Raw genomic sequence first — 14,819 nt, 5'->3', positions numbered from 1 at the left:
AAGTTCTGAAAGTAATGCTTGATGATCCGTTTGGAGTATGAATTCCGTACCATAAAGATAGTATTTAAAGTGTTCTAACGACCAAACTACCGCTAGTAGTTCTAATTCGTTTGTGCTATATCTTGATTCGAGGTTATTTAGAAATCGACTTGCGAATGCGATCGGTTTCCATATTTGACCGATTTTTTGTTCAAGGCAAGCACCTAGCCCTTTTTTGCTAGCGTCCCATCTCACTCTCATTTGTTTCGATATATCGAAATGTTTGTTTTCTGTTATTTAATTTATTTGAGCTTTGATGTCATTGAATGCGATTGTGTGATTATCTTTCCAATCAAGTTTATTTTGTGATTTTGTGTTTGCTTTTGATAACAAAGGCCTGAGTGGTTCGGATATTCTTGCCAAGTTTGGTATGAACTTTATCAGGTGGTGAATACACCCCATGAAGGATCTTAATTGTTTCAGTGTTTTTGGGTTGTCCAGATTTATGATTGCGTCACATTTTTGTTTTGTTGGTGTTACTCCATTTGAAGTGACTACAAAACCTAGCCATGTTATTTGTTCTTTCGCAAATTCGCATTTTTGTAGATTGATTGCTAGATTTTCGTTATTCAGTCTTTGCATTATTTTGTCTAGTTCTTTTTCGCGATCTTCTAATGTTCCATTTGTGACTATGAGGATATCGTCTAAGTATGCGAATTTTGTTTTTATGTCATGTAATGTTTTGTCTATAGTTTTTTGAAAGGTGGCTGGCATATCGGTTAGGCCATAAAATCCGTTGATGAATCTATATGTGCCTGTGGCTTTTCCACCTATTTTGTTGAAATTGCGGTATTTTTTGATGTTTTCGTCTAATGGGATTTGACTGTATGCATATTTTAGGTCAGTTTTTGAGAATAGATACTGTCCTGGTTTGTTTTTTCTTCCTGAAATGAATACTGCTACCGAATCCATAAGTGGTCGATGCTTTGCATTTGGTATTTGTTTTTATGTATGGCATCGTTTAGCTTTTTGGAGTCGAGAGCTATTTTTATTGTTTTGTCTTTCTTTACGGTTATCACTACTGGACTTATGAATAGTTCGTCTGAACATTTGTCTAGTTTAATAATTTGTTTTTCGTCGATAAGTTTCTGGAGTTCTTGTTCCACTTTGTCGAGCAGATGGAGTGGAACTATTCTTCCTTTGTGTTGGGACGGTGTATATTGAGATTTAAATATCGATTTTGCCATGTGATTTTTTGATCGCCCCAATCTTGTACAAAGGTGTGGGTATTTATGAAATATCTACTCTATAATGTTTTTCTCCGTTTGGATAATTGTAATAATATTAATTGTCTTACCAGGTTTTTTCTGTGCGCTGAGTGTGATCCCCAATTTGGTGAGGATATCTCTCCCCATTATGTTGTTAGTTCTATTCTCCACTATTAGAACTTTGCAATCTTTAGCTGTCCATGATCCTGAATTTAGTTCGAGTGAAAGTACTCCTTTTATTTCTATATTGTTGTTTGTGAAACTTTTGTAGACTGTGGTTTCTGTATATTCTGATATTTTTACAGCCGGGGTCTCCTTTTGGAGTTTAGTTGCTATGTCGATGTTCATGAATGACCGTGGTGAGCCTGTATCTGCTAGCCACTGTACTTTGTTTTGGGCTGTAGTTGTTTCTACCCAAAATTCTCCGTATGGGTCTTTGTTGATTTCATCATTCCTCTTTTGTACGAATTCCATTGGTTGTTTTATGTTAATTTTCGCCCAATCTTTGTGGAGTTCTTTTATGTACAGGGCCGCCTCTGCGTCTACGCTTTCCTCCGTGTGGTCGCTTTCTTCCGATCCTTGTTTAATGTGTTTTACTCTTCTCGTTTGTTGATGCTTAACTTGGAGACTTGTGTTGTTCGTTGGTCCGCGTGGTGGTCGTCTTTCTGGCATTTTGGCCGTACACAATGAAGTGTAGTGCCCTAGTTTTTTGCAAATTTTGCATTGCATTTGCTTTGCGGGGAATGTTTGGAGATGGGCCATTGAAAATGTGTTTCCACATTTCCAGCATGCTGATGATTTTTGTTGACCATATGATGTTTGTGGTCTTGCTTGTTGAGTGTAGGCCATTTGTGGTCTTGTCTTGTTTTGGCGAACGTAAGAAACTGTGTTCCAGCTTGTATTTCCCTTTAAGATTTCTTGCTGATTGGCCTGGCCTCTTTCTCTGTTTATTGCATAATTTAGTGCCTGTTGTGGCGTTCTTACTTCTGAGAGTAACTCCATTTGGATATTGGAGCTTCTCATGTTTGATATAAATATGTCTTTAACGTGATCTTTTTCGAGTTTCTCGATTTTACAGTGTGCTCCTAATTCGCGGAGTCGGCTATAGAAGGTTTCGAGGGATTCGTCTGATCTTTGCATGGCTTTGAAGCACTGGAATTGGTCGAATGTTGTGTTACGGGGCCTTGTGAATGTTATAGCCAATTCGTGCACCAACTCATTGGTTGTACAACGTTCTATTCTCGTGTCTGGGTTTCTCTGGTGGTACGTTCTTGTCCCTTCTGCACCTAGGGAAAGATAGATTAGACTTTTGACCTTTAGGTCTTCCTCGTCCCACGGAAATCTGTCTATCATCGGTCCTTTCTGCTCGATTTGCTTACATTCATTTCCCAGTCCACTTTTCTGCGTTCATTTCGTTGTTCTCTCTGTCTTTCTTTGTCCTCGGTTTCTCCTTCTAGTGCGTCTTCATATGTGGGAAGTGTTGGATAGAATAGTTCCGCTCTTGTCGGTTTTAATTTTAACAGTTTATCAACTTGAAGGTTGTCTCTTGCCATTATGGCCATTTTCAACGTATCGAACCACGTGGTCCATTCTGTTGTGGGATTTGCTCCTGTCTCCCAGAATACAGGGACTCCGAGCGGAGTTTTGATTGCTGACTGCGCCATTTTATCCCGCGTGAATTCCTTTTGTTGGATTATTTCTGTTGGAACGTCGAATGTTGTTTGTTCGACTATTATGTCTGATGTGTTACTTTCTAAGTCCGAATAGAGAGAATGGAAGTCCGGTTCTCGGATTATTAGAGATCTTGATAGCTCCAGTTGGAATGGAGTTTGTAATATGATTTATGAAATGATTGCTTTATAATAAGCTTTGTGAAAGATCTATGATAAGCTTTATGAATCTATGATGAGTTCTGAATCTGTGATGAGCTTTGTGAAAAGAATTACTTCTAACACTTTATTCGGCAACGAATCGACTGTTCTTTTTGACAGTTGTTTATCGTCTGCACTTAGCAGATGTGTTAACTTGAAACCACGTTATGATACCCGCCAAATCGCAGGCGTGAAAATGAGCAACTAACATAAACTCCTTTCGGAGACAACAGTATGTACAATGCATTTAATTATATATCATAAGTGTTTATAAATACGATACTAGATACTTTTAAGTCTTTGTTGCATAGTAAGTTTTAGATGATGCGGCTACACCGGTATCACAATTATTATTATTATTATTATTATTATTATTATTATTATTATTATTTTTATTATTATTATTATTATCATTATTATTATTATTATTATTATTATTATTATTATTATTACTATTATTATTATTATTATTATTATTATTATTATTATTATTATTATTATTATTAGTATTATTATTACTAATATTATTATTATTATCATTATTATTATTAGTATTATTATTCTTATCATTAATAGGAATTGGCTTGTTACGCGATTTCTGGTAATAACTAAGTGACTCCAACGTGATCAATTAATCGGATATTGATAGTAGTTAAAATTTTGATTTTGTTTTTTAACAGAGTTTTTAACCATTTCTTGATTAGTGGCAATGGGAAGTTCGAATCAAAGTTCATAGTGTTTTATTTGGTGAAAACCATACTTGAGTGGAACAAGTGAGAATGGACAAAACATAACTTCTGTATAGGTTTTTTTTCGTTCTATTGCTGGTGGAACAAGGAATATTTTTATAAGGACGATTATAGGTTTTTGCTGGGCCTTTAAGATTCGTTGATAATTTGATCTGACCAGCTTATCTTTTGATCTGACCACTAATCCATTAATCTCCCATAAATGACTCGATCAATTTTAACATCTCTTTTCACTTCAAAACCCTTAGCGTCAATATTTGAAACATTGAAGTCCGTTTTTTGTCTATAGATCACCTGACTGCTATCTCCACAATTTTTCGCAGAGATCAAGTCTTTGAAGCCTCCCACAATTTTAGTGACATTGGCAAACCGATATGAGTTGTTCTCAATTAAAGTTGGAAGGTTTTTATGTAGAGTTTAAACATGACTACATAAAAACTGACCCTTGAGTACCCCCACTCAATACTGCTATTTTTGATGAAGCTTCTTCAGGTACTAACACACATTGCGTTTTGTTGGACAACAAATTTGCGAGGAAATGTAAGAAAATTCGATTCAAGCCATAATTTTCTAGCACATATAATGTTTTATTGTGAGTTATTGTGTCGTAGGCTTTTGGAATATCACGATAAACGCTATTAGCAGATTCTTTTCTGTTGAAGCCTTGAAAAATCTCCGCAGTTTTTAAGTGTTTGTGTAACCGTCAAACGTTTTGGCGTGGAACTATGTGGTCGATCTTCTAATTCTTTTAATAAGTGGTCCAAAATCCTGAACAGTAGCGTCTCCAAAGTTAAAGAAAGTACAAACAATTTAGATACTGTTCCGTAATTTTCAAAAATGAGTCTCGATGCACTTTAGTGCAGTGGCTGCATTTTAGGTGCTTTCTTCCAGTAGTCTGGAAATATCCAGTGTCAACAAATTGTTTGTAATTTTTTTGCTAAAAATCTGCACAAGGGCCTTCGAGAACGTTTTCAGTAACCTAAAACTTTAATGGTCATAACCATTGGTTCCGGAATGACCAGATAAAGCACGGAGCTAATGTTACTGAAGTCTCCCACAGTTTTAGTGACATCGGCAGACAGATATGAGCTGTTTTTAAGCAGAAGTGGAAGGTTTTTATATAGATTCAATATGCATCAAAAACAGATCCTTGAGGACCTCACTTGTTGTTGCTAGTTCTTATGAAATCTCTGGTCACGTACTAACCCACATTGCGTTTTGTTGGATAAGTAATTTGCAAAGAAATAATAGAAAATTTAATCGAAGCCTTTTGAAATTTTTTAAATAATTTTATTAGCTTCTCTAAAATTAAGGAAAGTACACGCAATTTAGATACTGATTTGTAACCTTCAAAAATGAACCTGGATTCACTTTTGTCTCTGAGCAGTTTTGAGTAAATTTTTGCTCCATAAAACCTGATGACATATTACTTGCGGTTTTTCTTCTGCTTCTTGTTTTTTCGGGAACAAACAAATTACAACAAAAGGAATTCCGTTATAAGAACATTCGATTGTTATTTTCAGGTCTTTTGATGAGTTAACGAATACTAAATATTCTCACTAGTTCAGGATTATAGGCGTTTCTTAAAGAAGAATTAGATAATGCTGGTTGTATAAAAGGACTGAAAACAGTTTATAGTGCCAACTTTTTTCTGATCTGAAAAACTGTAATGAATTAATGCAACGACAGCTGAATCAAGACAAGTTCCCAGATAGCAGTGACTACTTTTGATATTTTTCGTCTTGCATAGGAAAACCAAAATCGTTTCTGATTTTCTGAGAGTTCCAATAAAAGATTTTAATCAGGACTTTCCATAATAAGGACTTTGCTCATAAAGCTCCAGTTTACTCCAAGCAAGAAAAAACGTCAGCAAAAAATATATATTGTGTATGACCAACATGTTCGTTTTCGCTTTTTCTTGTGCTGAACAGCTAAATTCCTTCTTGTATGCGTCAGTCTTTGCAATAGCTACACAATAAGGCGAGTGTTTAAGAGGATTGAACACAATTACAAAGAATTTTGATTATTCGAGAATTGAAACCATAGCAAACGTTGCAAAGTCTGATTGGAAGTCTTTATGAAATCACTGCAAAGAATTCGTTCAGTTTTTTTCCTCTTGAGAATCCCTCCAAGGATTCCATCAGATTGATGTTTTCAAGCAATTAATTTTGCTGTTTGTTTTCAACTGAACGTCCAATCTAAACTAATTCTTTGTTGTATTTTCAAATAAAGAAGCAATTAAACGAAAAAAAAATATCAAAACTGTAGTAAAAAAGATTGAGCATTTACTCCAACTGGGGACATCTTTCATGCATGAAATTGTTAATGAGATTCATTTTCTGCTGGCAAAGAACTTTTTTCCCATAATCTTTCACGGGAAGAAATTTTCACAAAAATGTCTGGTCCTTTCAGCTTTTGTTAACAGACAAAAAGATTGTTCTCAGATACCAATCGTTTTCAATCCCATCAGCAATGGGTACAGTTTCATTTTTATTTGCTATCACAGGTTTACGTGGTCTGAAGCATTGGTCAATCAAAGCATTGGTGTTTGCATATTCTCTCCAAATATTTCGGAATCCCTCTTTTATAGATGTTCAGTTCTTAATTTTTGTTTTGCCTTGCCTGAGTTTTCATTTGCAGCTCTTTTACAGTAAAACTCTTGTGCACTAATGGAAAAACTATGTTTTTCATACCTGAAAATAAAAATGAGGTTCATTTTCTGATGATAAATAATTTTCGTCCTGTAATCTTCCACGGAAAGAAAATTTTGCAAAAAATTGATCGTTTCAGTTTTGGTAAGAGACAAACAACTTGTTCTCAGAGAACAAGTGTTTTCAGCCTAAATAACAATGGGTCTGCTTTTTGCTATCGCAAGTTTACCTTTTTTGAAGCAGTTGTTGATCGAAGCGTTGGGTGTTTGCATGTTTTGTCCAAATAACTCGGAAACACTTCTCTTTACTATGTTCACTTCTTATACTTTAAAGTTCACTTCTTGAGACTTCGTTTTTACTTCATTTACGAAAGAGCTCTTAAGAACTAATGGAAGTTATGTTTTTCATACCTGAAACAATAATGAAAATCTTTTTCGGCTGACAAAGAGTTTTTGTCCTGGAATCTTGAGCGGGGAGAAACTTTCAGAAAAATTCCCAATCCCAGCTGTTTTTTTTGTAAAAGACAAAAATGTTGTCTTCAAATACCAATCGCTTTCAGATCTAACAACAATGGGTACATTTTTTTGTTATCACAGGTTTACCCAATTTGAAGCAATTGTCGATCAAAGCGTTGGGCATTTGCAAATATTGTCAAAAAACTTCGGAAACCCTTCCCTTTAAGATGTTCAATTCTGCAATTTTCATATGCACGTCCTGCGCTTCCAGAATAGCAAACCTAATAATTTTGCTGTTGCTCAAATTGCTTTGTGATTGTTGAACTCTTTGACAATCAGGTTGGCGGTCTTGCTTCATGGTTCTGATTGAGTTTTGCATTTCATCAATCTGAGCGACTCATAGGTTCTTGATCTTTTTGGTTTTCGTGAAATGCAAAAAGATTGTTCTTGAAGACGAAGCTTTTTCGATTCTATCAACAATGGGTCATTTTTTGTTAATACTGTTTTACCTACTTTGAAGCAATTGTCAATCGGAGCATTGGTTGTTTGCATATGTTGTTCAAATATTTTGAAAACCCTTTGCTTTAAGTTGTTCACTTATTAAACTTTCAATTGCAGTTCCTGAGTTTTCAATTTCACTTCATTTAAAGTAAAACTTTTAAGTTCTAATGGCAACTATGTTTTTATACCTGAAACAGTAAAGAGGTTTAATTTCTGCTGATAAAGAAGCTTTGCCCTGGAATCTTGAGCGGAGAGAAACTTTAAGAAAAATTCCCGATCTCAACAATTTTTTTTGTAAAAGACAAAAATGTTGTCGTCAAATACCAATCGCTTTCAGACCTAACAACAATGGGTACATTTTTTTTGTTATCACAGGTTTACCCAATTTGAAGCAATTGTCGATCAAAGCGTTGGGCATTTGCAAATATTGTCAAAAACTTCTGAAACCCTTCCCTTTAAGATGTTCAATTCTGCAATTTTCATATGCACGTCCTGCGCTTCCAGAATAGCAAACCTAATAATTTTGCTGTTGCTCAAATTGCTTTGTGATTGTTGAACTCTTTGACAATCAGGTTGGCGGTCTTGCTTCATGGTTCTGATTGAGTGTTGCATTTCATCAATCTGAGCGACTCATAGGTTCTTGATCTTTTTGGTTTTCGTGAAATGCAAAAAGATTGTTCTCGAAGACGAAGCTTTTCGATTCTATCAACAATGGGTGAATTTTTTGTTAATACTGTTTTACCTACTTTGAAGCAATTGTCAATCGGAGCATTGGTTGTTTGCATATGTTGTTCAAATATTTTGAAAACCCTTTGCTTTAAGTTGTTCACTTATTAAACTTTCAATTGCAGTTCCTGAGTTTTCATTTTCACTTCATTTAAAGTAAAACTCTTAAGTTCTAATGGCAACTATGTTTTCATACCTGAAACAGTAATGAGGTTCAATTTCTGCTGATAAAGAAGTTTTGTCCTGGAATCTTGAGCGGGGTGAAACTTTAAGAAAAATTAGCGATCTCAGCAGTTTTTTTTGTTAAACCCAAAAATGTTGTCTTTAAATACCAATCGCTTTCAGACCTAAAAACAATGCGAACATTTTTTTGTTACCACAGGTTTACCCAATTTGAAGCAGTTGTCGATCAAAGCGTTGGGCATTGCACATATTGTCAAAAACCTTCGGAAACCCTTCCGTTTAAGATGTTCAATTCTGCAATTTTCATATGGACCTCCTGCGCTTCCAGAATAGCAAACCTAATGATTTTGCGGTTGCTCAAATTGCTTTGTGATTGTTGAACTCTTTGACAACCAGGTTGGCGGTCTTGCCTCATGGTACTGATTGAGTTTTGCATTTCATCAATCTGAGCGACTCATAAGTTCTTGATCTTTTTGGTTTTCGTGAAATGCAAAAAGATTGTTCTCGAAGACGAAGTTTTTTCGATTCTAACAACAATGGGTCATTTTTTTGTTATTACTGTTTTACCTGCTTTAAAGCAATTGTCAATCGGAGCATTGGCTGTTTGCATATGTTGTTCAAATATTTTGAAAACCCTTTGCTTTAAGTTGTTCACTTATTAAACTTTCAATTGCAGTTCCTGAGTTTTCATTTTCACTTCATTTAAAGTAAAACTTTTAAGTTCTAATGGCAACTATGTTTTCATACCTGAAACAGTAAAGAGGTTTAATTCCTGCTGATAAAGAAGCTTTATTCTGGAATATTGAGCGGAGAGAAACTTTAAAAAAATTCCCAATCTCAACAGTTTTTTTGTAAAAGACAAAAATGTTGTCGTCAAATACCAATCGCTTTCAGACCTAACAACAATGGGTAAATTTTTTTGTTATCACAGGTTTAACCAATTTGAAGGAATTGTCGATCAAAGAGTAGGGCATTTGCATATATTGTCAAAAAGTTTCGGAAAGCCTTCCCTTTAAGATGTTCAATTCTGCAATTTTCATATGCACTTCCTGTGCTTCCAGAATAGCAAACCTAATGATTTTGCTGTTGCTCAAATTGCTTTGTGATTGTTGAACTCTTTGAGAACTAGGTTGGCGGTCTTGCTTCATGGTACTGATTGAGTTTTGCATTTCATCAATCTGATTGACTCATAGGTTCTTGATATTTTTGGTTTTCGTGAAATGCAAAAAGATTGTTCTCGAAGAAGTTTTTTCGATTCTATCAACAATGGGTCAATTTTTTGTTAACACTGTTTTACCTACTTTGAAGCAATTGTCAATCGGAGCATTGGGTGTCTGCATATGTTGTTCAAATATTTTGAAAACCTGTGCTTTAAGTTGTTCACTTATTAAACTTTCAATTTGTCCTGTAATCTTGCTCGGGGAGAAACTTTCAGAAAAATTCCTGGTCTCAGCAATTTTGGTTGAATTCAAAAAAATTGTTCTCAGAGTCCAAGCGTTTCCACTAAACTAGGACACAAACGGTCATGAGAAATGGTTCCGGAATGACATGATAAAGCACGGAGCTCAAATTATTGCAGCCTTCAACAATTTTAGTGATATCGGCAAGGAGATATGAGCTATTTTCAAGAAAAGTTGGACAGTTTTTTGTATAGAGTGAGTTCACACAAGAATACATCAAAAACTGATGCCTGAGGACCCGCCCCCTTGATAATGCTTTTTCTGATGGAACTATTCACATACAAACACACATTGCGTTCATTTGGACCAGTAATCTGCAATGAAGAGTAGGAAAATTTGACCGAAGCCAAATTTTCCTAGAATTTGTAAAAATTTATTTTGATTTATTGTGTCGAAGGCTTTTGAAATTTCATTATAAATGCTATGAGCAGATTCTTTTTTGTTGAAGCATTGAAAAGAAAAATCCGCAATTTTGAAGTACTTGTGTAACCGTCAAAAGTTTTGGCCTGAAACCATGTTGTCGCTCATCTAAACCTTTTAACAATTTTTCCCGAAATGTTCTGATTAGTAGTTTCTCTAACATTAAAGATAGCACAGAAAATTAAGATACTGTTCTGTAATCTTCAAAAGTGGTCTTCACTTTTAAGCGATGACTTTATAACTGCTTCCTCCTAGCAGTCTGGAAAAGTTTACCGTCGTTTTCTTAAAATCTTTGGTAAAATTTGGAACAATTGCCTACGAAAATGTTTTCAGTAACCTGAGACATTAATGGTCATGAGAATTGGTTCTCGAATGACAAGACTGTTTCATCAAACCCAAAAGAATCAGACAACTTTGTTTCTGGAAAAATATGGAAGCCAGCTCAACGTCTCTGAGCAGTGTTGACGAAGTTTTTGGCTTTAAAGAATCTGATGACATATAACTTGGGGCTTTTCTTTTTGTTTTTGGAGGAACAAACAATTGTCAACAAAAAGAGCTTTGTTGTAAGAATTTTCAATCGTTATGTTCACGTCTTCTAATAAGTGAACAAAGTTACTAAAACTTCCCACTACATTAGGCTTTTGGCGTTTCTGAAAGAACAAATAGATACAGCTGGTGGTATGAAAGGACTCAAAGACGTTTTTCAGTGCTAATTTTTGGATAATCGAAAAACTGGAATGAATTGATTCAACGATAGCTGAACCAAGACAAGTTCCCTGAAAGCAGTCACTATTTTTTTAAATACTTTTCATCTTGTATAGGAGAACCAAAATAGTTTTCGATTTTCTGAGAGTTTCAATAAAAGATTTTGCTTGAAAATTTCAACTGCGAAAAAGCTCCAGTCTACTCCGAGCAAGAAAATGCGTCACCAAAAAATTAAAATTGTCAAACCTGTTCGTTATCGCTTTTTCCTGCGCTGAATAGATAACTTCCTTCATGTATGCGCCAAGCGTTGCAATAGCTATACAATAAGGCGAGTATTTAAGTGGATACAACACATTTACCTTATATTTTGGTTGTTTGAGGTTAGAAAATATAATGGACGGTAAAAATTCGATTGGAAGTGTTTATGGATTCAATGCAAAGTTTTCTTTTAGGTCTCTTTCATATCAAAAAACTCTTCACGAATTCCAGCAGATTGATCTTTTCAAGCAAACGATTTTTAGCAATGTTTGTTTTTAACTGAACATCTAGTCTAAATTAATCTTTTGTAAATTCAAAAGAAAAAGCAATTCAGCGAAGAAAATATCAGAACCGTAGTCAAGAAGATTGAGCTTTTATTTCCAACTGGGGATTTGTTTCTTTGACATCATACCTTTAAAGTACGATTCTTGATCTCTAAGGGTCAAACAATGTTTTTCAGGCCTGAAATTGTTAATGAGTTCCATTTTCTGCTGATAAATTTTTTTTCTCTTAATTGGCAACAGGACGAAACTTTCACAAAAAAATCCTGATCATTTCAGTTTATGGTAGAACTCAAAAAGATTGTTCTCAAATACCACTCGTTTCAATCCCAACAACAATGCGTACAAATTTTTTCTCACACCAGTTTACCTAGTCTGAAACAATTGTCAATCAAATCGTTGCGTATTTGCATAATTTTGCCAATTACGGAAACCTTTCTCCTGAGGTTGTTCTGTTCTTCAATTTTCTTTTGCACTGCTTGATTTTTCATTTGCACTTCACGTACAGTACAACTATTAAGCACTAATGGAAAAACCATCTTTTTCATATCTGAAAAAACTAATGAGGTTCATTTTCTTCTGATAAGGAACCCTTTTCCTGTAACCTTCCAAGGGGAGAAACTTTCACAAAAATACTTGATATTTTCAGTTTTGGGTTAAGGACAAGCGAATTGTTCTCAGAAACCAAGCCTTATAAGCCAAAATAACAACGGGTCTGTATTTTACTATCAAAGGTTTACCTAGACTGAGGCAACCGTCGATCGAAGCCTTCGGTATTTGCATTATTTTACCATAAACTTCGGAACCCCTTCTCTTTGATTCTTCACTTCCCCTCTACTTTTTCTCTCCTCTTCACTACTTGTTCACTTTTTCAGTTCCTGAGCTTTCAGTATTGCAAACATAATGATTTGGCTGTCGCCCAAATTGCTTTGCGATAGTTGAATACGTTGACAGCCAGGTTGACGGCCTTGCTTCATAGTACTGGTTGAGTGTTGCATTTCATTGATTTAAGCGATTCAAAGAATTCTGATCTTTTTGATTTTCATTAAAGACAAAAACATTGTTTTCAAAGACCAAGCTTATTCATTTCTAACACCAATGGGTCAGTTCTTCGCTAACACTGGTTTGTATAGTTTGAAGTCATCGTCAATCAAGGCATTGGGTATTTGCAGGTGTTGTCCAGATATTTTGGAAACCCATTTCCTTAAGTTGTTCACTTCTTATACTTTCAATTGCATTTCCTGAGCTTCCATTTGTACTTCATTTACAATACAGCTCTTAAGAACTAATGGAAAATATGTTTTTCACACCTGAAACAATAATGAAGTTCATTTTCTGCTGATAAAGAGCCTGTGTCCTGTAATCTTGCGCGGGGAGAAACTTTCAGAAAAACTCCCAATCTCGGCAGTTTTTTCTAAAAGACAAAAAATTGTTCTCAAATAAACATCGTTTTCAATTCTAACCACAATGGGTACCTTTTTCGGCTCTCACTGGTTTACCTGGTCTGAAGCAAAGGTCTATCAAAGCATTCGGTATTTGCATAACTTCTCCAGGTGTTTCGGAGACACTTCTCTTGAAGTTGCTGAGTTCTTCAATTTTCTTTTTCATTGCCTGAGATTTCATCTGCACTTCTTTCACAGTACAACTCTGGAGCACTAATAAAAAAACTACGTTTTTCATACCTGAAAGTATTAATGAGGTTCATATTCTGCTGATAAAGTTTTTTTTTCCCTGTAATCTTCAACGAGGAAAAATTTTTACAAAAATTTTTGATTTTTTCAGTTTTGGTAAAAGACAAAAAAAACAGTCTCAGAAACCAAGCCTTTTCAGCCAAAATAATAATTAGTCTATTTTTTAATATCGCAGGTCTACCTAGTCTGAAACAGTTGTCGGTCAAAGCGTTGGGTAATTGCATATTTTGTCCAAACAATTAGGAAACCCTTCTCTTTAAGTTTTTCACTTCGCAAACTTACAATTGCACTTTCTGAGTTTTGATTTGCGCTTCATTTACATTACAGCTCTTAAGAATTAACGGAAAATATGTTTTTCATACTTAAAAGAATAGTGAAGTTCATTCTCTGCTGATAAAGAACTTTTGTCCTGTAACCTTAATCAGGGAGAAACTTTCAGAAAACTCCTGATTTCAGCAGTTTTGGTAAAAGACGAAGGAATTGTTCTCGAATAACAAGCTTTGTCAATCACAACAGCTGTTGGCCAAATATTTGCTGTCATAGATTTGCTTCGTCTGCAGCAATCCTCAATAAAAGTTTTTGATATTTGCATATTTTGTACAAATATTTCAGAAACCCTTATCTTGAAGTTGTTCTTGAAATTCTGGACTTGCAAGCATAATGATTCTGCTGTTGCTCAGATTGCTTTGTGATTGTTGATTTTTTTTCAGCTGGGTTGACTGTCTTGCTTCATGGTACCGATGGAGTTTTGCAATTCATTGATATCAGCGATTCAAAGATTCCTGATCTTTTAGGTTTTGGTAAAAAAATTGTTCTCAAAGACCAAGCGTTTTCATTCCTAACAACAATGAGCCAAATTTTTGCTATCACAGATTTACATAGTATGAAGCAATCGTCAATCAAAGCAATAGGTAGATGCTTACTTTGTCCAAATATTTCGGAAACCTTTCTATTTAAGTTGTTCAATTCAGCAACTTTCGTTTGCATTTCCTGAGCTTTCATTTGCACTTCATTTTCAGTACTTCTTTTAAGCTCCAATATAGAAACCTGGTTTTTCAAACACGCAGTGCTAATGAGATTCATATTTTGCTGATAAAGAACGTTTGTCCTGTAATCCTCTACGGGGAGACAGTTTCAGAAAAATTGTAAATTTTTTCAATTTTGGTAAAAGATAAAGGGATTGTTCTCAAAGAACATGCGTTTTCAATCCTAACAACAAGAGGTCAATTTTTGGCCATCACAAGTTTACCCTTACCGGGTCTGAAGCAATTGTCAATCAAACCATTGGGTATTTGCATATGTTCTCGAAATATTGCGGAAACCGTTCTCTTGAAGTTGTGCAATTCTTCAACTTTTTTTGCACTGCTTGAGTTTTCATTTGCACTTATCTTACAGTAAAACTCTTGAGCACTAATGGAAAAACTATGTATTTCATACCTTAAAATGATAATAAGGTTCATTTTCTGCTGATAAAGAATTTTTTTATTGTAATCTTCCAAGCGCAGAAACTTTCAAAAGAATTCTTGATCCTTTGAGTTTTGGTAATCGACAAACAAATTGTTCTCAGACAATAAGCGTTTTCACCGAAAAAAACAATGGGTCTAATTTATCCTAGCACAGG

This window comes from Convolutriloba macropyga, chromosome 8 (assembly GCF_964194025.1).
Source record: "Convolutriloba macropyga chromosome 8, txConMacr16.3, whole genome shotgun sequence".
NCBI classification, from domain to species: domain Eukaryota; kingdom Metazoa; phylum Xenacoelomorpha; order Acoela; family Convolutidae; genus Convolutriloba; species Convolutriloba macropyga.
Note: the sequence above shows the minus strand (reverse complement) of the source record.